We start from the raw sequence: 23,280 nt of genomic DNA, 5'->3' as shown, positions 1-23,280 counted from the left end.
GCAAGTAACTTAGGGGCACTTTTACCAATGCTTACTGCGTGTTAACGGACACTAGAGCATGCTAAATGCTAAGATGCCCACAGGTATAAAATTTAGCATGCGCTAATTCTGTTAGTGTGCACTAAGCTTTAGTAAAAGAATTCCTTGACCACCCATTGCCCCTGGTACAGAAACCACAGATTTTGATCCCCCAAGGGAATCAACCTCATGCCATGTATTTTGGGGCACTAGCAAATAGCAACTTTTGTATGTGGAGAGAGTAGGGCTATATTTATGGCAACGGAAAATAAATTTGGCACCAAAGCTATCAGGAGTCTGCAGGAGACACAACCATCATAGTCGCTCTGTTAATTCTGTCTGCTTACTATGCATAATGGGGTTTATACCCGCACATATGTCCTTTTAAGGTAATTTTATATTATGGTACTTACAATCTAATCAAACAGACAAACCTCTTCTCATTCCCAACCAACAGACATAAAAGGAAAACACACCTGAAATTTATCTCCCCTCCGGCTAGAGGGTGTAAATATAAGAGATACCATCAACAACTGCTATCGTACCAGGCAGCCACATGGGGTAAAGACTTAGAAAAACTAATTGCTCACACAAACAACTATGGCGAATTCAGGAAACACCTAAAAACCTACCTGTTCTTGAAATACCTAGGTAACGAACCAGAACATCAGCCCCCCTCATAATACCACCACATACCCGACCCTGTACATTGTAAACCCCAACCCTAATCACTAACCATGAACACACCATTCAATTCACACAAACTGTTGTTAATATTATTAATGTTGGAATTACCAGATGTACAATGCTATACCCTTTAATTCGCTGTATGTACAGTTTCTCTTTATTGTATTTACAGTTTCTCTTTATTGTAAACCACTTCTCTATATTGTAAACTGCCTAGAAGTCGCAAGATTGTTGGCGGTATATAAGAATAAAGTTATTATTATTATTATTATTATTATTAATAAACAAGACAAGTAGGGAGTTAGGATGTTTCTCAGGCATGAGTGCTTTACAAGCGAGTGGGGGTTAGGAGTTAAAAGCAACCTCAAAAAAAGCGGGCTTTTAGCCTGGATTTGAATACTGCCAGGGACAAAGCTTGATGTACTGACTCAGGCAGTCTTTTCCAGGCCTATGATGCAAAAATCCAAAAGGATGCCTATTTTGTAAAGAGTAACCACAACCCAGCAAAACCTCAAACATACTAGATAAACAATGCAAATTACAACTCCAATCCAATTTAAAAAAATATTGCCACAGACCCTACACACTTTTAGCTAATAAGACAACTCCCCCATATATCACCACCTTGGACAAATCTCTTTACATAGGGAGTTAATAAATCCCAATGAATGCAGGAATGAATTGTAGTGGATCTCAGAGCAGAGAACTTCTTAAAGCACTAAATTCCACTTTTATCCTGGTTCCCAACACATAATCACCACTCCAGTCTTAAATGATGCAATGTCTTCCAAGATATTTTTGAAGGCTTTTTTTTTCTATATGGAAATAAAACCAATACTTATCCATGCACTAGCAGTCTCAGTCTCCGTCAGTGGAACCCAATGATTACTTTGCCAACTGGAGTTCACTTTATCAGAGACATAAGAAGAGACTGCAGCTTTTGATAAGTGTCTCTCAAACTTTTTTTTTTTTTTTAGCTCTGGCACACTAAACAGAGCAAATGTTTTTCACAACACATTATAATTGAAATTATAAAATTGCAAAACCAACAAAAAATTAAATCTGAGAGTTATTTATTTAAAGTTCTTTAAGCTATATATGGGTAATTGTAACAACGGTGAAACAAAAGAGATGAAATAGAATCGCTAATCATGGCAATGGATGTGCTTGTTGAGTGCAAATTAACTCAAAATGGGACTTTGATAATCGACAAGCAAACACACATTTCATCATCCACCATCTGCAGTCATTCTCTTTTTTTCAATTTAATTTCTGTCAGAGCTGAAAATCCAAGTTACCGGATTCTAGGGTCTACCTTGGGGGTTAGCGCCCAAGAAAAGGATCTGGGTATCATTGTAGACAATATGATGAAACCTTCCGCCCAATGTGTGGCGACGGCCAAAAAATCAAACAGGATGCTGGGAATTATTAAAAAAGGGATGGTTAACAAGACTAAGAATGTGATAATGCCCCTGTATCGCTCCACGCTTGAAATGCCCCTGTATAGCTATATGCAAGTAATGAAGACAGGAAACTGACAGGGATGACAGTCAGTCTAGAATAGGTATGCAGACAGATTGATAGGCTTAAAAACGATAAATCCCCGGAACTGAATGGCATCCACCTGAGGGTAATCAAGGAACTGAAAGGGGTTATAGCTGAACTGCTCCAACTAATAGCCAATCTGTCGATCAAAAATCAGGAAAGATTCCAAAAGACCGGAAAGTGTTACACCAGAAGACTGGCTAGAATTAGTGTTACACCGATCTTCAAGAAAGGTTCGAAGGGAGATCCGGGAAATTACAGACCAGTGAGACTGACTTCAGGACCAGGAAAGATGGTAAATAATAAATAATAATAATAATAAATAACTTTATTTTTCTATACCGCCATAGTCAGGCGCTGATAAATGACCACATCAATCACCTTGACGGACACACTTACTGCACTTCTTCGAAGGAGTAAATGGGCAGATAGACAAGGGTGACCCGGTCGACATTGTATATTTAGATTTTCAGAAGGCATTCGACAAGGTTCCGCATGAACGTCTACTTCGAAAATTGCGAGCCATGGAATCGAGGGTGATATACTCACATGTATTAAAAACTGGTTGGCGGAGAGGAAACAGAGAGTGGGAGTGAATGGACAATACTCAGACTGGAAAAGCGTCACGAGTAGAGTGCTGCAAGGTTCGGTGCTCGGGCCTGTGCTCTTCAACATATTTATAAACGATCTAGAAATTGGCACGACGTGTGAGGTGATTAAATTTGATGCGGTCTTTTATCAGCACTTTTACCATCTTTCCTGGTACCGAAGTCAGACTCACTGGTCTGTAGATTCCTGGATCTCCCCTCAAACCTTTCTTGAAGATCGGCCTAACATTCACCACTTCCCAGTCTTCCGGAATCTTTCCTGATTTGATCGACAGATTGGCTATTAGTTGAAGCAGTTCAGCTATAACCCCTTTCAGTTCCTTGATTACCCTTGGGTAGATGCCATCCAGGCCCAGGGATTTATCATTTTTAAGCCTATCAATCTGCCTGCATACCTCTTCTAGGCTGACCATCGACCCTGTCAATTTCCCGTCTTCATTTCCTGTGTATGGCATGTCGGCTTTTGGTATATTGGATATATCTTCTTCGGTAAATACAGATGCAAAAAAATGTGTTCAGTTTGTTGGCAATGGCTTTGTCCTCCTTTAGTACTCCCTTTATTCCATGGTCATCTAACGGCCCCACTGCTTCCTTCGCGGGTCATTTCCCCTTAATATATCAAAAGAATGACTTAAAATTTTTTGCCTCCTTGGCTATTTTTTCCTCATAGTCTCTTTTGGCCCCTCTCACTGCCTTATGGCACTTGCTTTGATGTTGTTTGTGCTTTTTCCAGTTTTCATCCATTTTTGACCTTTTCCATTCCTTAAACAAAGTCTTCTTGTATCTGATCGCTTCCTTCACTGCTACAGTGAGCCACGCCAGTTCCTTGTTCTTTTTTCTCTTGGAACCCTTGTTGATAAAGCTTTAATTGCTGCTATGACTTCTTCTTTTAAAATATCTGGTTCTTTTTTAACTTCAGTTTCCAGTTCTATTTCCCCAATGTTATCCTCATTGCCTTGTTTGTATAAATTTTCCGTGTATTCTTTCCATCCCTTTTTAATGCTTTCTGGATCATTCAATATCATTCCATTGGCATCTTTAAGCATCCACAGTCTAGGTTGGAATTTCTTCCACAATCTCTTAATCTCCTGATAAGCTAATCTGGTTTTTCCATTTACATGTTCTGATTCAATTTTCTGACAAAAATCCTTGAGATATCATTCTTGTCTTGCCAAACATGACGTTGAAACACTCGGCTCATTTGTAATACTTTTTCTCTTATCACCAAATACTTTTGCTTGTCTTCTTTCTTCTGCTACTTTCCTGGTTTCTTCTGAGATCCAAGTTGTATACCTCAAAATATGCACTAAGGGCCAAATTCTATAAATGGTGCCTACGTTAGGCACCACTAGGAAGGAAGGAAGTGGCATAGTGGTTAGAGCTACAGCCTCAGCACCCTAAGGTTGTGGGTTCAAATCCCACATTGATCTTTGTGACCCTGGACAAGTCATTCAATCCTCCATTGCTCTAGGTACATTAGATAGATTGTGAGCCTACCTGATTGTAAACCACTTAGATAACCTTGATAGGCAGTATATAAATTCCTAAAATAAATACATCAAGAACACCTAACTAAAATCCACACAACCCATATTGTTTTAATTAGCTTAAATGGCAAGGTAATGGACCACTGAAGTTAACTGAAAATATTTTTAAACAATTAAGAATTCCACATGGAACTCAGAACGGTGCCTAATAACGCCTAAGTCTAGGTGCCCTCTGATGCCTATAGATGCCTACCTGAAAAGTAGGCATGATTAGGGGCAGAGAATAGTCAAGGTAGACTTAGGTGCCGATAGGCATCCAAGTTAGGGGCCGGTACATTAGGCCAGGTAAAACCTGGTCTAATATACTAGTGCTTACCTGTAGGATGCCTAGCAACGTCTAAATCCACTTTGACACCTCTAGGTGCGATTCTGTAAGCGGCACCTAGTAGTTAATTAACATAGAGCACATGCACACATTTACACACTCTTCAGAAGGGGAATAAATGTGTAAGAAAATGTGTGTGTTAGTGTCATTTTACGAATATATATTTTTACATTAAAAGATGTTTAAGACAGTGGTCCCCAACCCTGTCCTGGAGGACCACCAGCCAGTCGGGTTTTTGAGATTACCCTAATGAATATGCACGAAAGAGATTTGCATATAATGGAGGTGACAGGCATGCAAATCTGCCCTATGCATATTCATTAGGGCTATCTCAAAAACTTGACTGGCTAGTGGTCCTCCATGACAGGGTTGGGAACCACTGGTTTAAGACATGAACATGGAAGCTCTGAATCAATCAACTGGGCTGACCAATTTAGGGTCTGCATGTTTATACAACTTACAAATTCAATTTGGGAAAATAAATTCCCTAACCAGATACACCTGTTAACATTGTGATATATATACAATGACTCAAAAGAATTTTGGCAACGGATGTCATGAAAGTTGGCCTCTGCAGACAAAATAAACAAGTGAACCTAGGAGAAGGTGTGTTAAGCCAACACACCTTTTCCCTTTTTCATTAGTACCAACATGAAGTAGATTGACGCTGCAGATGTATAACATCCATGGCATTCGACAACATTATAAAACAGTATGCATCAACACGATTGTTTCTTGCAGAGCTGGCTAAATTGACTCTAACACCTGGAAGATTCTTGCTCCAACATGCCTCCACTTATGCGATTGAGCATTGTGTACTGTATACAGTTGCTGACTTGCAATTTGCACAGCTCATCAAGTTCTCTTCATTGAGTACAGAACACTTTATCAGAAAACTGTGTTCACTGTTCTCTTTCAGAAGTCCTTAAATATAATAAAGAAGCGTTCTAATAGCCATTTTAATTCTGGAGGAAACTGGGATATTTGTAGGACATGAGATCTTTTATATAAAACCAGACCAAAAGCTGCTGTGGCACCTGAGCAAATATGACCATTCTAAATGGTCTCAAAAGCTCATGTACGACGAGGGGCTGTTATTCCACACTTTTTGTTTCAATGATATGGAATGAAACAAAAAGTGCGGAATAACTTGTAAGTTTCATGGCTCCACGTCATTCTCTTTTCAGTGGCCCCTTGTAGTACAGCATGTTGTGATGGTTTTATTTATTCATTATATTTTCTATGCCATTCTCCTAAGGGAGCTCAGAATGGTTTACATGAATTTATTCAGGTACTCAAGCATTTTTCCCTGTCTGTCCTGGTGGGCTCACAATCTTATCTAATGGACCTGGGGCAATGGGAGGATTAGGTGACTTGCCCAGGGTCAAACGGAGAAGTGTGGGATTGAACACACAACCTCAGGCTGTTGAGGCTGTAGCTTTAACCACTGCGCCACTCTAGACATCGAAATGTAGTCAAAGGGAGCCAAGAAAAGGACAATCACGCTATTGTGACATCACTGATGAGATTGGCTGTTAGGCATTGGTGGAATGAGGCATTATGATGTCACAATACCAGCTGAGTATCAGAGGCTGAAGCTTTTCACACTATTTATTCAATTTTCTATACTGTTCTTCCAAGGGAGCTCAGAATGGTTCACATGAATTTATTCAGGTACTCAAGCATTTTTCCCTGTCTGTCCTGGTGGGCTCACAATCTTATCTAATGGACCTGGGGCAATGGGAGGATTAGGTGACTTGCCCAGGGTCAAACGGAGAAGTGTGGGATTGAACACACAACCTCGGGCTGTTGAGGCTGTAGCTTTAACGCTACGCAAAAGGTTCTTGAAGATAGGAAGTGAGGTAAATTGAACAACTCAAAATAGTACAAAATCCTCACTCAGCAGGATAAGCCATTCAAAAAAAGAAGAACAGACCAACTTGTATCATTCTTCGTATTTCTTTATTCAAAAACACTGGCTTCAAGCAAGAGGAAGCTAAATTAAGTGCTCCCTGCTGGAACCCTTGAAAAAGCCAGTGTTGGCGAAACGGGTCCCGTCGGGCATTAGAGCATTGGAGCAAGAAATTTTTGAATAAGGAAATACGAAGAATGATACAAGTTGGTCTGTTCTTCTTTTTTTGAATGGTTTATCCCGCTGAGTGAGGATTTTGTACTATTTTGAGCTGTAGCTTTAACCACTGTGCTATACTCTCCCCCACAAAAATCATCTATAAATTGTTTTTGGATTCCACAAAAACAATCTATAAATATTCCTGTAATTCCTCTAATCTGCTACTGGCTTATCAAGCCCCCAAATCTTTTCTTATAATACTCCTGCCAAACTGGGAGTGGGCAAGGGGTCACTTTGGGGAGATGCAAAGCTATGGTTCTCCCTAGGGTTGCTCTGGCAAGGGAAAAGGTTATCTTCAGATCTTTTAGGGTTATAAACCTCTCTTGTAACTTTAAAATAAAAACAAACTTCACGCCAGATTTTGTGAAACATGAGCAGTAATAAACTGATAGAATACCTTTCCTTTTGGTAGTATCCATAATGTAAATTCAAAAGGCAGTTAAACCACATACATGCAAACACCTATTATTAATTGATTAGTTGGTTGGGATTTTATTACTAGCTTTATGATGAGATTCATCCAAGGGCTCAAGGAGAGATCCGGGAAATTACACTAAACAGACTGGTAAGCCTCACTTCAGTGCTGGGCAAAATGGTAGAAACAATTATAAAAAATAAAATAGTGGAACACATAGACAAACATGATTTAATGAGGTAGAGTCAGCATGGGTTCAGCCGAGGGAGATCTTGCCTTACAAATTTGCATGAACATGTGAATAAACATGTGGATAAAGGTGAGCCAGTTAATATAGTATATCTAGATTTTCAGAAAGCCCAACCCGGCCCATGTGCCTAAGGCCCCGCCCACAGGAGGGGTCTAAGACTCCCGGGCCTGTTTTGGTTAGAAACATAGAAACATAGAAAACATAGAAAGATGACGGCAGAAAAGGGCTACAGCCCATCAAGTCTGCCCACTCTACTGACCCACCCCATTAAGTCTGAGTGCTGATGACTTAGTTCCTTAGCTCGACCTTCGTAGGGATCCCACGTGGATGTCCCATCTATTCTTAAAGTCGAGCACGCTAGTGGCCTTGATCACCTGCACCGGAAGCTTGTTCCAATGATCTACCACCCTTTCTGTGAAGAAGTACTTCCTGGTGTCGCCACTAAATTTCCCTCCTCTGAGTTTAAGCGGGTGTCCCCTTGTGACTGAGGGTCCCGTGGGAACGAATATGTCGTTTTCCACCTCGACACGACCTGTGACATATTTAAATGTCTCAATCATGTCACCCCTTTCCCTGCGCTCCTCTAGAGTATAGAGCTGCAATTTGCCCAGTCTTTCCTCGTATGAGAGACCCTTGAGTCCGGAGACCATTCTAGTGGCCATCCGCTGGACCGACTCGGCTCGAAGCACATTTTTACGGTAATGTGGCCTCCAGAATTGCACACAGTATTCCAGATGAAGTCTCACCATGGCTCTGTAAAGTGGCATTATGACTTCAGGTTTGCAGCTGACGAAGCTTCTCTTGATACATCCCATCATTTGCCTTGCCTTGGATGAGGCCTTCTCTACTTGTTTGGCAGCCTTCATGTCTGCACTGATGATTACTCCCAAGTCCCGTTCTTCTGAAGTCCTAGCTAGTGCTTCTCCATTCAAGGTGTATGTTCTGCATGGATTTCTGCTGCCGAGATGCATGACCTTACACTTCTTAGCGTTGAAGCCCAGCTGCCAAGTCGAGGACCAGTTTTCCAACGTGATCAGATCCTGCGGCATACTATCCTTGAGATTGCTTTCACTTACTATATTACACAGTTTGGCGTCATCGGCGAACAGTGCTACTTTACCCTGAAGCCCCCGGGTCAAGTCCCTTATGAATATGAATATGGTTGGCCCAGGCGCCTTAGGCCCCATCTGTGGGTGGGGTTTCAGATGCCTGGGCCAATCCGGCCCCATTCTGCAGTCGGCTGGCCTGCCGGACGGGCAGGTTTGGCACCCGGCCGGCCGGCCAACATTTTACAGGTATGGGGGGTGGGATTGGGGATGGGGGGGTCGTGGGGTTGGCGGGGGGTCACGGGTCATTGGGGAGGCCGATCGGAGGTTCAGGGGGAACGGTCGTTAGGGGGGTTGTGTCGAGGGCAGGAGGGCCTGGGATCCCTCCTGCCTGTACTGTAGTGGGGGGTGGGGGTAGGGGGTCCACCTGGGCAGGAGAGGTTGGGCTCCCTTCTGCCCGATCGTGTAGGGGGGTGGGGGACGAGAGGCCAGGAGGGCTAGGGCTCCCTCCTGGCCTGATCATAATCGGGGGTGCCACGGGTGCCCGGAGCAGGAGGCCTTGGGCTCCCTCTTGCCCCGATGTTTTCGGGGAACATTGGGGTGCCGCGGGGCAAGAGGGCTTGGGATCCCTCTTGCCCCAATGTTGTGGGGGGGGGGGGGATGTATCACGGCAGGAGAGATGCTTCATCTCCCCTACCATGATGCCATCACTCCTCTACCCGAACTACCGCAACCCGTAGCAAGAGAGATAGGGCATCTCTCCTGCCGTGGGTCACGGCAGTTCGGGTAAAGGAGTGATGGCATCGCGGTAGGGGAGATGAGGCATCTCTCCTGCTGCGATCATTGCTGTAGGGGGTAGGCAGGTTGCTGGGGCCGCTGAGCTGACCGCAGCAACCACGATCAACTCAGCAGCCCTTTTTTCGGCACTTAGACCTGTTTTGACTTTGTCTAAGTCAAAACCTATAAGTGCCGACTAGGCAACCTGTCTAAGATTTTGGTTATACCTGCTGCACGCCTAGGTGTAGGTCGGCCCACCTCCCACCCACTGCCCGCCCTTTCCCCTCCTCTAAACACGCCTCTTTTCTCTCTGTTCGTTTAGTGGCAGGGGAAAGGCCTAAGCTGGTTTTAGATACGTCTAAAACCAGCTTTGATTATGGGTACTTGGACGATCAGGCTTTTTGATCGTCCAAGTAGCCATTTAGGACACTTTTTAGACGTGTTTTTTTTTTTTTATTATGAACCCCTTAGCGTCCAAATGGCAGATGAAATTTAATGTGGACAAAAGCAAAGTGATGCACATTGGAAAGAATAACCTGAATCACAGTTATCGAATGCTAGGATCCACCTTGGGGATTAGCACCCAAGAAAAGGATCTGGGTGTCATCATAGACAATATGATGAAATCTTCTGCCCAATATGTGGCGGTGGCCAAAAAAGCAAATTGGATGCTAGGAATTATTTTTAAAAGGGATGGTTAACAAGACTAAGAATGTTATAATGTCCCTATATCACTCCATGGTGCAACCTCATCTGGAGTACTGCATTCAGTTCTGGTCTCCTTATCTCAAGAAAGATATAGTAGCGCTAGAAAAGGTTCAAAGAAGAGCGACCAAGATGGTAAAGGGGATGGAACTCCTCTCGTATGAAAAGACTAAAACGATTAGGGCTCTTCAGCTTGGAAAAGAGACAGCTGAGGAGAAATATGACTGAAGTCTACAAAATCCTGAGTGGAGTAGAACGGGTACAAGTGGATCGATTTTTCACTACATCAAAAATTATAAAGATTAGATGACGCTCAATGAAGTTACAGGGAAATACTTTTAAAACCTATTGAAGGAAAAAAAATTCACTCAGAGAATAGTTAAGTTCTGGAACATGTTGCCAGAGGATGTGGTGAAAGCAGATAGCGTAGCTGGTTTTAAGAAAAGTTTGGACAAGTTCCTGGAGGAAAAGTCCATAGTCTGTTATTGAGAAAGACATGGGGGAAGCTCCTGCTTGTCCTGTATTGGTAGCATGGAATATTGCTATACCTTGGGTTTTGGCCAGGTACTAGTGACCTGGATTGGCCACCGTGAGAACAGGCTACTGGGTTTGATGAACCATTTGTCTGACCCAGTAAGACTTTTCTTATGTTCTTATTCTTTGCTTCGGTCTTCACCAAGAAAGATGTGGGGAAGTTGCTAGTGCCAGAAAGTGTATTCAATTCTAATGACTCAGAGAAACTCAAACAAATCTCTGTAACACTGGAAGATGTAATGGGTCAATTTGACAAATTGAACAGTAGCAAATCACCTGGACTGGATGGTATACATCCTAGAGTGCTGATAGAATTGAAAAATGAACTGGCAGAGCTATTGTTAGTAATTTGTAGTTTTTCTTTAAGATCTACCATAGTACTGGAAGACTGGAGGGTGGCCAACATGACTTTGGTTTTTAAAAATGGTTCCAGAGGTGATCTGGGAAATTATATACTGGGGGTCTGACATCAGTGCTGGGCAAAACGGAAGAGACTATTATAAAAAACAAAATGACAGAACATATACATAAGCAAGGATTAATGAGAGAAAGCCAACATGGATTTAGTCAAGGGGAATCTTGCCTCCCCAACCTACTACATTTCTTTGAAAGGGTGAATGAACATGTGGATAAAGGTGAATCAGTTGATATTGTGCATTTGGATTTTCAAAAGGTGTTTTGACTTCTGAGGAAATTGGAAAGTCATGGGATAGGAGGTAATGTCCTTTTATGGAAGGAAAAACTAGTTGAAAGATAGAAAACTGGTAGTAGGCTTAAATGGTCAATATTCTCAGTGGAGGAGGGTAAATAGTGGGGACCGCTGCTTTTTAATATATTTATCAATGATCTAGAGATGGGAGTAACTAGTGAGATAATTAAATTTACTGATGACACAAAGTTGTTCTAGAGGATTGTGAAAAATTGCAAGAGGACCTTGTGAGACTGGGCATCAAAATAGCAGATGACGTTTAATGTGAGCAAGTGTAAAGTGATGCATGTGGGAAAGACGAATCCAAACTATAGCTATGTGATGCAGAGTTCCATGTTAGGAGTCACTGTCCAAGAAAAAGATCTAGGTGTCATTGTTGAGGATATGTTGAAACTCTCATCTCAATGTGCAGTGGCGACTAAGAAAGCAAATAGAATGTTATCAGGAAAGGAATAGAAAATAAAGATGACAAAGTTTTAATGCCCTTGTATTGCTCTCTGGTATGGCCTCATCTCGAATACTGTGTGCAATTCTTGTTGCTGTATGTCAAAAAACATATAGCAAAATTAGAAAAGATACAGAGAAGGGTGATAAAAATGATAAAAAGGATGGGATGACTTCCCTATGAGGAAAGGCTAAAATGGCTAGGGTTCTTCAGCTTGGAGAAGAGATGGCTCAGGAGACATATGATAGAGGTCTATAAATACTACCGTATTTTCGCGGATATAACGTGCGCGTTATACGTGTTTTTACGTACCGCGCATACCCCTCGCGCGTTATATAACTTTTTTTTTTCAATCCGATCGGCATCCCTCCTACGAACCGGTATCCTCCCCCCCCGCTCACCCCTCCCCCGCGATCCTACATCCCCCCCAGCACCGCAAAACATGCCTTACCCGATTGGGCACCGGCACCAGCACCAATGCACAGGATGTGCCAGTGCCAGTGCCCGAAGATCCTCCCTCGTTGGTTTGGGTTGGTTTGGGCTGGGCTGAGCTGGGCGGTGCGGTGCAGGAGAGATCCTCCTTCTTCCTGCGCCGGGCTGGACTAGGCTTTGAGCATTTGCGCATGCTCAAAGCCTTCTGGTCTCGAGAGCGAGAGGAAGAAGGAAGAAGGAGGATCTCTCCTGCACCGCACCGCCCAGCTCAGCCCAGCCCAAACCAACCCAAACCAACGAGGGAGGATCTTCGGGCACTGGCACTGGCACTGGCACATCCTGTGCATTGGTGCTGGTGCCGGTGCCCAATCGGGTAAGACATGTTTTGCGGTGCTGGGGGGGGGATGTAGGATCGCGGGGGAGGGGTGTGTGACGTGAGCGGGGGGGGGGGGGGGAGGATGCCGGTTCGTAGGGGGATGCCGGATCGGATTGAAAAAAAAAAGTTGTAAAACGCGGGTAAGCTAGCGGGGGGGAGGATGTCGGTTCGGAGTAGGCGGGAGAGGTTTTAGCATGCGCGGTATACGCGTGTGCGCGCTATATTAAATTTTTTTTACATAGATTTGTGTTCCCCGCGCGCTATACCCGTGTGCGCGTTTTACACGGGTGCGCGTTATATCCGCGAAAATACGGTAAATGGAGTGGAAAGAGTAGATGTGAAATGCTTGTTTACTTTGTCCAAAAATACTAGGACTATGGGACATGCAATGAAGCTACTAAGTAGTAAATTTAAAACAAACCAGATAAATTTCTTCACACAATGTGTAATTAAACTCTAGAATTTGTTGCCAGAGAATGTGGTGAAATCAGTTAGCTTAGCAGGGTTTAAAATAGGTTTGGATAACACTGGTCAGCAACAACAAAAAGTTTTTCTTTGCTACTGAGAACTTAAGTGTTCTTAGTTAATTTAATGATGCTGATTTCAGATCTCTAATTGAAATTCAGCTAGCACATCAGGTTTCTGAGATATACATTACTAATTTTTTTTTTTAGACAGTTTGCCATATTAGCATAATATTGCGAGTATGAACTGTGTCCCACCAAACTTGTGTTAAGGAGTTTACTCTGAAAACAAACACGAAGACAATAAGGAGACATGTTACACAACATAAATTTATGCCTCTCTTAACTCACACAAAAGTGGTGTCAGCATGTTCAGAAATGTTTGAGACACTTGCTTTTACGCTTGTATTGTACATTTGTCTCTCTTTGCAAGAACCAACAATAGTCTCCCATCATACTAGGATTGAAATTTCCCTGATATCTGCTTTCCATCACCTTGATATCTTGATGAAATCTTTCCCCATGCTCATTGCTTACATCACCAAGATTGGGTGGGAAGAAGTTGAGGTGAGAATGTAAGAATTGCATTTTAAGTGACATTCTGGCACCCATTAGCTGATATGCTGTTGGCATGTTCTCCACAAGCTCAGCACAAATTCTCTGATTTGTGATTACCAAGAAAATTCTGAACAACCAGCACGAATGCTTCCCATGCTGCTGATTCAGCTGGGTTCAGCTTCTGTTTGAACGCATCATCAAGGATCAGGTCACGGATTTCAGGTCCAACAAAAATGCCTTCTTTGATTTTGGCTTCACTTTTCTCAAAACCAAACCTACTTCTTAGGTGCTGAAACGCATCACCATTTCTGTCCATTGCCTTCACAAAATTATTTCAGCAGACCTAAATTTTATGTAAAGTGCTGGAAGATAGATTTTCTCACGATGTACTAACAGCAGGTGCTTCGTACGGATTCATCTCGGTTTGGCCATTGTTTCTGCCTGTAGTGGTTGACAAGATCACGACTGTTTCAAGTGAGCTTTTGGAATTTAATTTTGTGGTTAACCATTATGTATTGTTAATATGATTATATTGTGTGTGTATATATATATGAATAATGAATGGAAAAAATGGTATTACAATTAATACTATCATTATTATGGGGTGGGGTGGGGGTCAGGGGCAGAGCTTGGGTGTGGTCTGAGCAGAGCTTTTGGCCCACCCCAAACAAAAAAGAGTTCTGCTGCCTATGAATGAATTGGAAGGATTTGGCAAGAAAAACATCTATCTGCTCCTTTATGCCACTTTTTTGATGTTTTTCTCTTGAAAATGAGTACCATAGTCAGCAACTTAATGGTAAGTGGAAAAGAATGGGTAGCCAGTGTTTAGTAAGAAAATAGGGTGTCACAATATCACATTTCTTGGCAATAGAGCTGGCATATATGTGTGTGTGTGTGTGTGTGTATGTGTGTGTATATCATCTTATAAGTTACGTATGCACCTTGCCTATGCTATGCACCTACTCTACCCATGTGTGCATCTTCCTACGAAACATGCGCTATATATGATACATCTGTATTTATAGACTAGCACATGGGCTCTTAGTTGGCATTGACATGTGCATGTGAACATATTAGGGCTGCATCTTTATTATAACTGTAATAACCCTAAAATAAATGAAAGAATAAAAAGTAATGAAAAAGATAAATACAAAACACAAATTGAAAAATTACAAAGAATCTAAACAGCGTCCAGAATAGCTCTAAACAGCTTTATAGTTTTCATAGCCTACTTCAGAAAAGCAAGCTTAACACACATAGGTAGGTATGACATTCTAGTGATTTACGCATGTTATCAACGTATAACTGTTAGCACATACGTTATAAAATTGTCCTTATATTGCATAAAAGCACTTATTGCTAAGCTCAAATAAACTGGGGCTATTTTACCAGTGCCTGCTTGAGGGTGTAAAGCACTGTTTTGTATGTTCAACAGAGTCATAGCTGGACATATTTTGGTTAGGCCACAATTCCCTCCACTATGTTTTCTACCTTCACCCCTGTTCCCGCACCATTGACCCCAAACAAATAGATATCTGAGCTGGTGGGGATTCCCAAGTCCCACCAGCTGGAAGAGGTCCCTTGGAGGCCAGAAAGATTCCCCTACTTGCTGCAGCTGGTGGCACTGTTCACAAACTGTTGTGGTACCAGCCTCTTCCTTTTTTATATGATCACTTTTCACACATGTGCAAAAACCAAGCATGTACATAAGAGTGGCATGGCGGCAATTCGTGGACATAGTGCCACCAGCTGTAGCAAGTAGGAGAATGAGCTTTTCTGGCCACTAGAGGACCTGTTCCCGATGGCGTGGCTTGGAGATCTCAACCAGCCATAACAAAGGTGCCAGAATTTTTGGTGATCCTGAGCCCAAACTGGGTGCATCCGGACTCACCTATGGCAGGAGAAAGGAGTGAGGTATAAATGACAAAGCCAATCACTTAAAACGAGTTCACACTTTATTGAAGGGTCTCGATAAGGCCATGTTTTGATTATGATACCTTCATCAGGAGTCCAACAACCTGGATCCTCTTACCCAGTTCATTTTCTTGGGCTCCAAGCTAGCGGCCACATCGAGTACCTTCAATAAAACGTGAACTTGATTTAAGCGACTGGATTTGTCACATATACCTCACTCCTTTCTCCTACTGCTTCACCCCCATGAGGATCTTCTTGCTGTTCCTGGATTCTACCTGTGGCTGTCACAGATTCAATTCATTTTTTTTTTAAATGCCTCTTTTGAGATGTGAAAACATATCCTCTGACCGATGATAAACATAGTGAGAATTTGCTGTTCTGTAGGCTCACAGGAAAATGTGTGCATGCTAAGCCTAAGTAACTCCCCATCTCGTTCTACACTTTTCCTTGCTTCTCTGTAAATATCTTTCTCACTCAATTTAAAATGCCATTTACCACAGCCACATTCTGATATCAATGCCATACCCTTTTAATGATCAAACTACTGCAAATACTGTATCAAGATAGTTGCACTCCCTTTAGATCTCAAAATTCCTGGACATCTCAGTAACTGGCCTCACGGGCTCGATATTCAGCCAGCAGAGGTCATCATTTTCATGTCCACCATAGCTGTATTCTCAGATATTCAATGCCGGACCGTGTCTAGACACTGGCATTGAAAATCTGGTTATAGGTTGACTGTTGAAGCTTATGTGGTTAAGTGCAATATTCATCTTTTAACCACATAAGTAGAACCATTTAAAGATAGGACTGCTATTCATGCGGCCCAATTTAAGCAGTTATCATATATTGTCAAGGACTGAATATTGCCACTTAATTACATATGTGCTAACTTCTACCCAGAAGGCCAGATTCTATAAAACCTGATGAAAGTTAGTCGGCAGTAGCCACCCTACTGCTGCCTAATTTCATTGGTTGAATTGGGTTTAAGTGGCACAATAATTGGTCGCATTATTAAAACCCAATTAAACCCTTATTGCAAAAAAAATAAAGAACCACTACTATGTGGCCTCCGGGACTGATGCCTAGGTCCTGGCAGCTAGTGGCACATAGTGACACTGAAGCCCGGAAGTGGGTATGTTTAGGGACAACGGCGGACTTCGGTATTACTATGCACCGCTGGCCATGATTCAGGAAGGACCCTGGGCACAAAAAATAGAGGCCTGTAAAACTCTAGCCTACATTTCTGGTGCCTAGGGTCCTTGGGAGCTGAGATTCTGTAAGCGGTCTGTCGGATATTGACACGTGATAGCTGCCCATTTTGTAGGCGCCTGTCAAAGCAGGCGCCTACAGAATAAGGGCCAGAATGCCCACAATTTAGCTGGTTTTGGCTCAGGCACTAACTATGAATTTTCAGCAGTGCTAACTGGTTAAGTAACACTGAATATAGATGGTTAGGCAGCCCCAGGGGAGTAGTAAAGAGGGGGGAATCAGACTGCCTTGGGCACTGTCTTGGTGGGGAAGCTAACTAGAGTTACCATATTTTTCTCCTGGAAACCCCAGACACATTGTAGATTTGATTTTTATTGATATATTATGTGCACATCCATGGGGAGGGAGGGTGGATTTATTTTTAAATGATTCTCTGAATTCTTGTAAAATTAATGTATTGGATTATTTATTAGTGCTTATTATCTCTTATGGATATGAAATGTATATCATAATGAGCTTTTTGAAGATTTGATTATTAAATTAAAAATTTATAATAGTTATGGGATAGGGTGGGGGGAGGGATATAGATTGATTTGTTTCTTGAAAGAGTATTAAGTGATGTCTTAAATATAAAATGCATTTAATTTGTATTGCACTTATTGAAAATATTGAAAATGAATAAAAAATTAAAAAACAAAAAAAAGGGAAACCCCAGACACATGACCGTGCCCCATTCTGCCTCCAGTCTCACCCCTACAAAGCCTCCTCTCTTCCTCCGGACGAGCGCCAACCGCATCTGGAGGGCCTGGAGCATTTGCGGATGTGTGTGACGTTATCCACGCATGCTTAGAGGCCCTCCAGATGTAGCTGGAACTCGTCAGAGCTTTCCAAATCCTGGACAAATGCCAGGTTTTGGAATGTCCGTCCTGGAGTCTGGACAGTCCTCTAAAAAGAGGACATATCCGGGTTTTCCCAGATGTTTGGTAACCCTAGCGCCGGCACCTCTCCTCCCCCGCTCCTTCCCACCTCTCTCCGCTAAGCAGGTGCACCTTCCCTTCCCCCAGGACCTCTAGTTCTTCACCGGCACGAGCAGCAGCTCCAACCTGCTGCTTGTGTGGCCTTGGTTTTCCTTCTGATTTCACTTATGGGTCATGGGACCAGGAATTGCCATCATAGGGAGAACCAAGGCTGGCGCAGGCAGCAAGTTGGAGATGCTGCTCATGCCAGGAAAGTTAAAGAGGTACGGGAGAAGGGAAGGGGCACGCATGGCAGGGAGGTGGTGAAGGGGGGGTGCAACCCATCGCTACACCACTTGGCAGTCCCAGTCAATTTATGTGAGCAAGAGCCTCTCGTGCTCACTTAAATCACTTTGACTAATGGCTGGATTCCGTTTACTTGTATTAACATTACAGGTTTCCAAAAACTTTCGCAATAAAATTTGCAAACTCCTCAATGCCATCTCCCTATTGTATGTTCTGAAACCCATGCATACAAAAAACAGAGTGGAATTGTCCTAATCAGAATGATGTGCACAAATAAAGTGTCCTTCAACTCATCTGATGGTTCAAATATCTTTATTCATCCAATAACACAATAATTCATCCAATGACTCAGTGACTCGACATGTACATGTTTCGGCCAAACAGGCCTGCCTCAAGAGTCTTCAGCACTTATATTGAATAGCATTATGTGTGAATATGCAGTCACTCATATGATTGCTACCGAATAAGAGACGTACCGGGCGTTCAGCAACTGAGGCAGGCCTGTTTGGCCGAAACATGTACATGTCGAGTCATTGAGTCATTGGATGAATTATTGTGTTATTGGATGAATAAAGACATTTGAACCATCAGAAGGACACTTTATTTGTGCACATCATTCTGATTAGGACAATTCCACTCTGTTTTTTGTATATTTGAGTTTGTGGATTTGTTTCCTCTGTTTTATTCCCTGAAACCCATGCATACATTTTTACAGCCATTATAATGCAGACCACTGTAGTGGCTGTAAAAATACTCCTCCATTTTGCTTCTCAAGCCCTCTCCTCCATATTGTCAAAGCCAATATTAATGAACTATATTACATCTATGGAATGTTTTCTTGACAGAATATGGAGCTCACAGGCCCACTGATACCTTGAGTGCTTGCAATCATATTTTCAAAGAGCAACCCATGAGGAGAGATGGGAGAGCAAATTTGAAGTAGGTAAACAATATATTTACCCACAGATAGTCCAAATGTGACTTTCAAAATGTAAGCCCCATGAGATCATTCACTTCTGCAACCTCTCTTCATGAAAAAATCTTCCTGTTTTGAAAGCTGTATAAAAGTATGTGTGCTATGAATAACGTGACCATCTATTTTTTTCATCAAAAGGGGACATCTATTAATTGTCAGTCCTGCCTCACTGCTATCAGATACCTAGACCCACTGTATCATTTCATCTACCATAATTTCCCCAACCCCAAAATGTCCTGTCTAAATTAGATTGTAAGCTCTTCCGAGCAGGGACCATCTATTGTATGTTAAAATGACAGTGCTGTGTATCCTTTCAACGCTTTAGAAATAATAGTAGTAGTAGATGAGAGCTTTCCTCCTTTTCTGAGGCTTTTCCTATCCCCAGAAAGTAAAAGAAAAAAAAAGAAACATTTATAAAAATTAATGAAAGTAATTGTTTTAGGGTATATTTCATAGTGGGTTTTCAGTACTTCACACACATTGCCACTCATTGTTCACAGTAACTGCTTGTTTTATTTCTATTGTTTTGCTTCATTCTCTTTTTTAAACCCCTCATAGCCAAGAACTGTCTGTACAAAGTGCTGATTTCTGTTTGCAAAGAGGGTACAAACATATTTACAAAGCTAGAAAATATGGCCACGTCACCCCGCTACTTTGAGAAGCTCATTGATTGCCAGTCTCCCATTGAGCAACATATAAAATACTCATTCTCGTCTTCAAAATTAAACTTACCCATTCCCCAGCTTTTCTAGACAAACACCTTATTCCTTATACATCTTCCAGGCCCCTCAGATCTGCTGATCAGAATTTACTGACAGTACCCTCGATTAAAGAACTTTACTATACCAGAAACACCATCTTCTCCGTCATAGCCCCTACCCTTTGGAACACAATGCCATTGCATCTCCGCCACGAAAACTCTCTTGACAATTTTAAAGCCAAACTTAAAACTTTTCTATTTCAAGACACTCATCAAAAAACCAGGTAAGATCCTTTCTCCAAATAATGCTCTCTGCAAATAATGAGAACCGCTTTTATGAAGCGTCACCCCTTTCCCCTCTGTATAATCCCTTCCCTCCCCCAGTACCTCTCGTATCTATCTTGGATATGTCACTGGCCCTGTCTTGTATATACTTTGCCATATCTTATTTTTATTTTATATTTTATAACTAAAATTTTAGTATTGTAAACCGACCAGATACTTGTCGATGGCCGGTATATCGAATTATAAATAAGCATGGAAACTTGGAACCGATGCATACTAAGCAACCTGATAGGGAAATATAATCTACGAAGTGTATCACCCCCAGGTCTCAGATAATGCTTTTAAATATATTATGTAATGTTAATGAGGTTTTCTATTCTGCCTTTACACTTCTTTAGATCAGGGTAAAGCAGCGCTGTTAATATCTTTGGATTTTACTGCAGCCTTTGATTTAGTGAGCCACTCTCTGTTATTATCTCAATTAGAATCTTTAGGTCTCTTAGGAACTGTTTTGAAATGGTTTGAATCCTTTTTAACTGACAGAACATTCAGAGTTGCATTCTCATTTTCTATTTCTCGTTCTAGCAAACTTACTTGTGGCATACCTCAGGGTTCAGTACTTTCTCCATTATTATTTAACATCTTCTTGAGTCCTTTGGCATCAATGATCCAAGAATTTCAAATTAAGGGCTATTTATATGTAGATGACATATTATTATTACTGTAGTTCCACAAAAATTGAACAATCTTGATTTAGCACCCTTACAATCATATTTACACGTGATTGACGAGTGGACTATAATTAAGAAACTTGTTTTGAACCCTCAAAAAACCACTGGGATTTGGATCACTGGTACTTTTAGTTCTACTAGTGCTCCCTTTATGCGTAATCAGCCAATCACACTATTGAATAATATGAGATATTTGGGAATCCAATTAGATATTTCCTTATCGTTTAACTCACAACTAACTTCTGTCATTAGATCTTGCTTTACATTATTACGTCAAATTCAATTGATACATCCTTATATAGATAAAACTTGCTGTGAATCTTTGATTTATGCATTGGTTATCTCAAAGCTGGATTACTCCAATATTGTTTAAATGGGTCTTCCAAAAATAGGTCTTAAAAAATTGCAGACTGTACAGAGATTACTGCCATTAGGATAACTAAGGTTCATAGATATGATCACGTCACTCTGTTTTTGAAGGAATCTCATTGGCTTCCGATAGAGTTCTGATTAATGCATAAAGGGTTGACCTTAACTTTTAAAGCATTACAGACAGGACAACCTGAATATTTAGCTAAACTTTTGATCCCGTATAGGCCTGTAAGAACTTTATGCTCTTTTAATAGTCATCAACTGTCGTTGCTTTCAGTCCACCTGGTGAGATTAACCTCTACATGTAATTCTGGTTTGTTTTTTTTGTTTTTGTATCCCATTTATGGAATTCTTTGCCAATAGATTTACTTAGTGAATCTTCTTATATTAAGGGCTCCTTTTATCAAGCCGCGCTAGCGGTTTAACGCGCGTAATAGAGTGCGTTAAACCGCCGGCTGTGTTATCCACTACTGCCTCCTCTTGAGCAGGCGGTAGTTTTTAGGCCAGCGCGGAAGTTAGCGCATGATGAAAAGTCACGCGCATTAACCCCGCTAGCGCAGCTTGAGAAAAGGAGCCCATAGAAGTTTATTTAAAAACTTATCTTTTTGGATTAGCATGTTCTTAGACTCTATCTTTTTTTTCAAAGGAGAATTAATTATTATGTTGATGTGAACACTGAGGAAGAGAATTGCAGTTACAGCCATTATATTTTTATGTTTTTTAAAAAAATTTATTTTAGTTTGTATTTTATCTTTTTTTTTTTTAACTTATTTTCTAATTTTAACTTTTACTGTTCTACATTTCAGTTCCTTTCTTTCTGTTTTATATTTTGTAAACTGCTAAGATATTTTAACGACGAGTAGTCTATAAATACAAATAAACATAACTATATTCAGTTCAAGGTCAACTAGTGCAAAATGCAGCGGTCAGACTTATCTTCGGGTTAAAGAAATTTGATCACGTGACACCTTACTACCGGCAGTTGCACTGGCTACCGACAGAAGCACGCGTAAAGTTTAAGTTCGCCTGCCTCTGCTTCAAAGTACTCTATGGTCTAGCCCCTAAATACATAACGGACCTTTTCACCTTCTCCACCAACAAACACAAGAGAAGCTCACATCTGAACTTCGTTTCCCCCCCAGTCAGAGGATGCAAACTAAAAATGCACCACGAACACCTTCTCCCACATCAAACAGCATTATGGGGCAAAGTCCTAAAACAATTGCTCTTGCTCACCACTTACGAGGAATTCAGGAAGCGCCTAAAAACATACCTATTCCGGAAGTACCAAGACAACTGACACGTACACCTCTCTCAATAACGGTTTCTTGACTTATTCTCACTCTCTTCTCTCTTAAGTTCACTCATTTTGTACCTCTTGTAATCTTTTTGTAAACCGCATAGAACTTCACAGTATTGCGGTATATAAACTGTTATTATTATTATTATCCGCCTAGAACCGCAAGGCACAGGCGGAATAGAAATCCCTAATGTAATGTAATGTACATTACAAGAGGTTGGGTCAGTTACCCAGGAAGTTACAATGGACAGATTGACATGGATATTCAATAGCGTTGCTAATACAGGTATATCAGTACAGTTATTAATATAGTTAGGTCATAGTTACAAATTCATAGTTACATGTTTAAGCAGGTCATCTTTAGCTCATCATTATGGGCTCCTTTTACAAAGCCGCGTTAGCGGCTTTATCGCACACACCTTTTTAGTGCGCACTAACCCCCGTGCTAGCTGAAAAACTACTGCCTGCTCAAGAGGAGGCGGTAGCGGCTAGCACGGCCGGCAAATTAGCACGCACTATTATGCGCATTAAACCGCTAACGCGGCTTCGTAAAAGGAGTCCTATGTCTCTGGAGCTGGATTGGAAAGTTTAAAAATGGGCTTTTACAATTACCATTACAGTTATTTCTGGGTGGGCTCCCTGTCTTGGTACAGAAATGCTTTTAATATGTACTGCCATCCGTTAAACAATTAATAATTCTCAATTTCCAACAATCAACCAATCATATGACAATCATTCCCACAATTTCTTCGTTTTAACAGTATATCAAAAGAATTTTTAAATGTCTCTAGGGATCCTCAGACCTCCGTGCAAGTAATATAGCTCGCAATTTTCTCAATCCTCATTAGTCCCAATGATATTAATATTTAATATTTAATAAATACTAACATTTCATTTTATTTTTCTTCTTTTTCTTCTCTATACTTTTACTAATTTATTAATTTCGTACTAAACAT

General features: G+C 41.4%; 1 protein-coding gene across 2 annotated transcripts in view; it reads left to right on the top strand.

Annotated features, from left to right (window-relative positions):
- Nucleotides 1-23,280, top strand: part of LOC117367521 (dentin sialophosphoprotein-like) — a 109,963-nt gene that overhangs the window by 34,788 nt on the left and 51,895 nt on the right. The window contains exon 2 of one of the 2 annotated variants that reach the window (XM_033960131.1): nt 18,806-18,899. The exons of the other annotated variant lie outside the window; for it this stretch is intronic. The gene's annotated coding sequence lies outside the window, so the exon portion shown is untranslated. The remainder of the gene's footprint in view (nt 1-18,805; nt 18,900-23,280) is intronic. 2 annotated transcript variants of the gene reach the window in all.

The sequence above is a fragment of the Geotrypetes seraphini genome, chromosome 1, assembly GCF_902459505.1.
Source record: "Geotrypetes seraphini chromosome 1, aGeoSer1.1, whole genome shotgun sequence".
Taxonomy (NCBI): Eukaryota; Metazoa; Chordata; class Amphibia; order Gymnophiona; family Dermophiidae; genus Geotrypetes; species Geotrypetes seraphini.
This window is presented reverse-complemented; position numbering and strand designations above follow the sequence as displayed.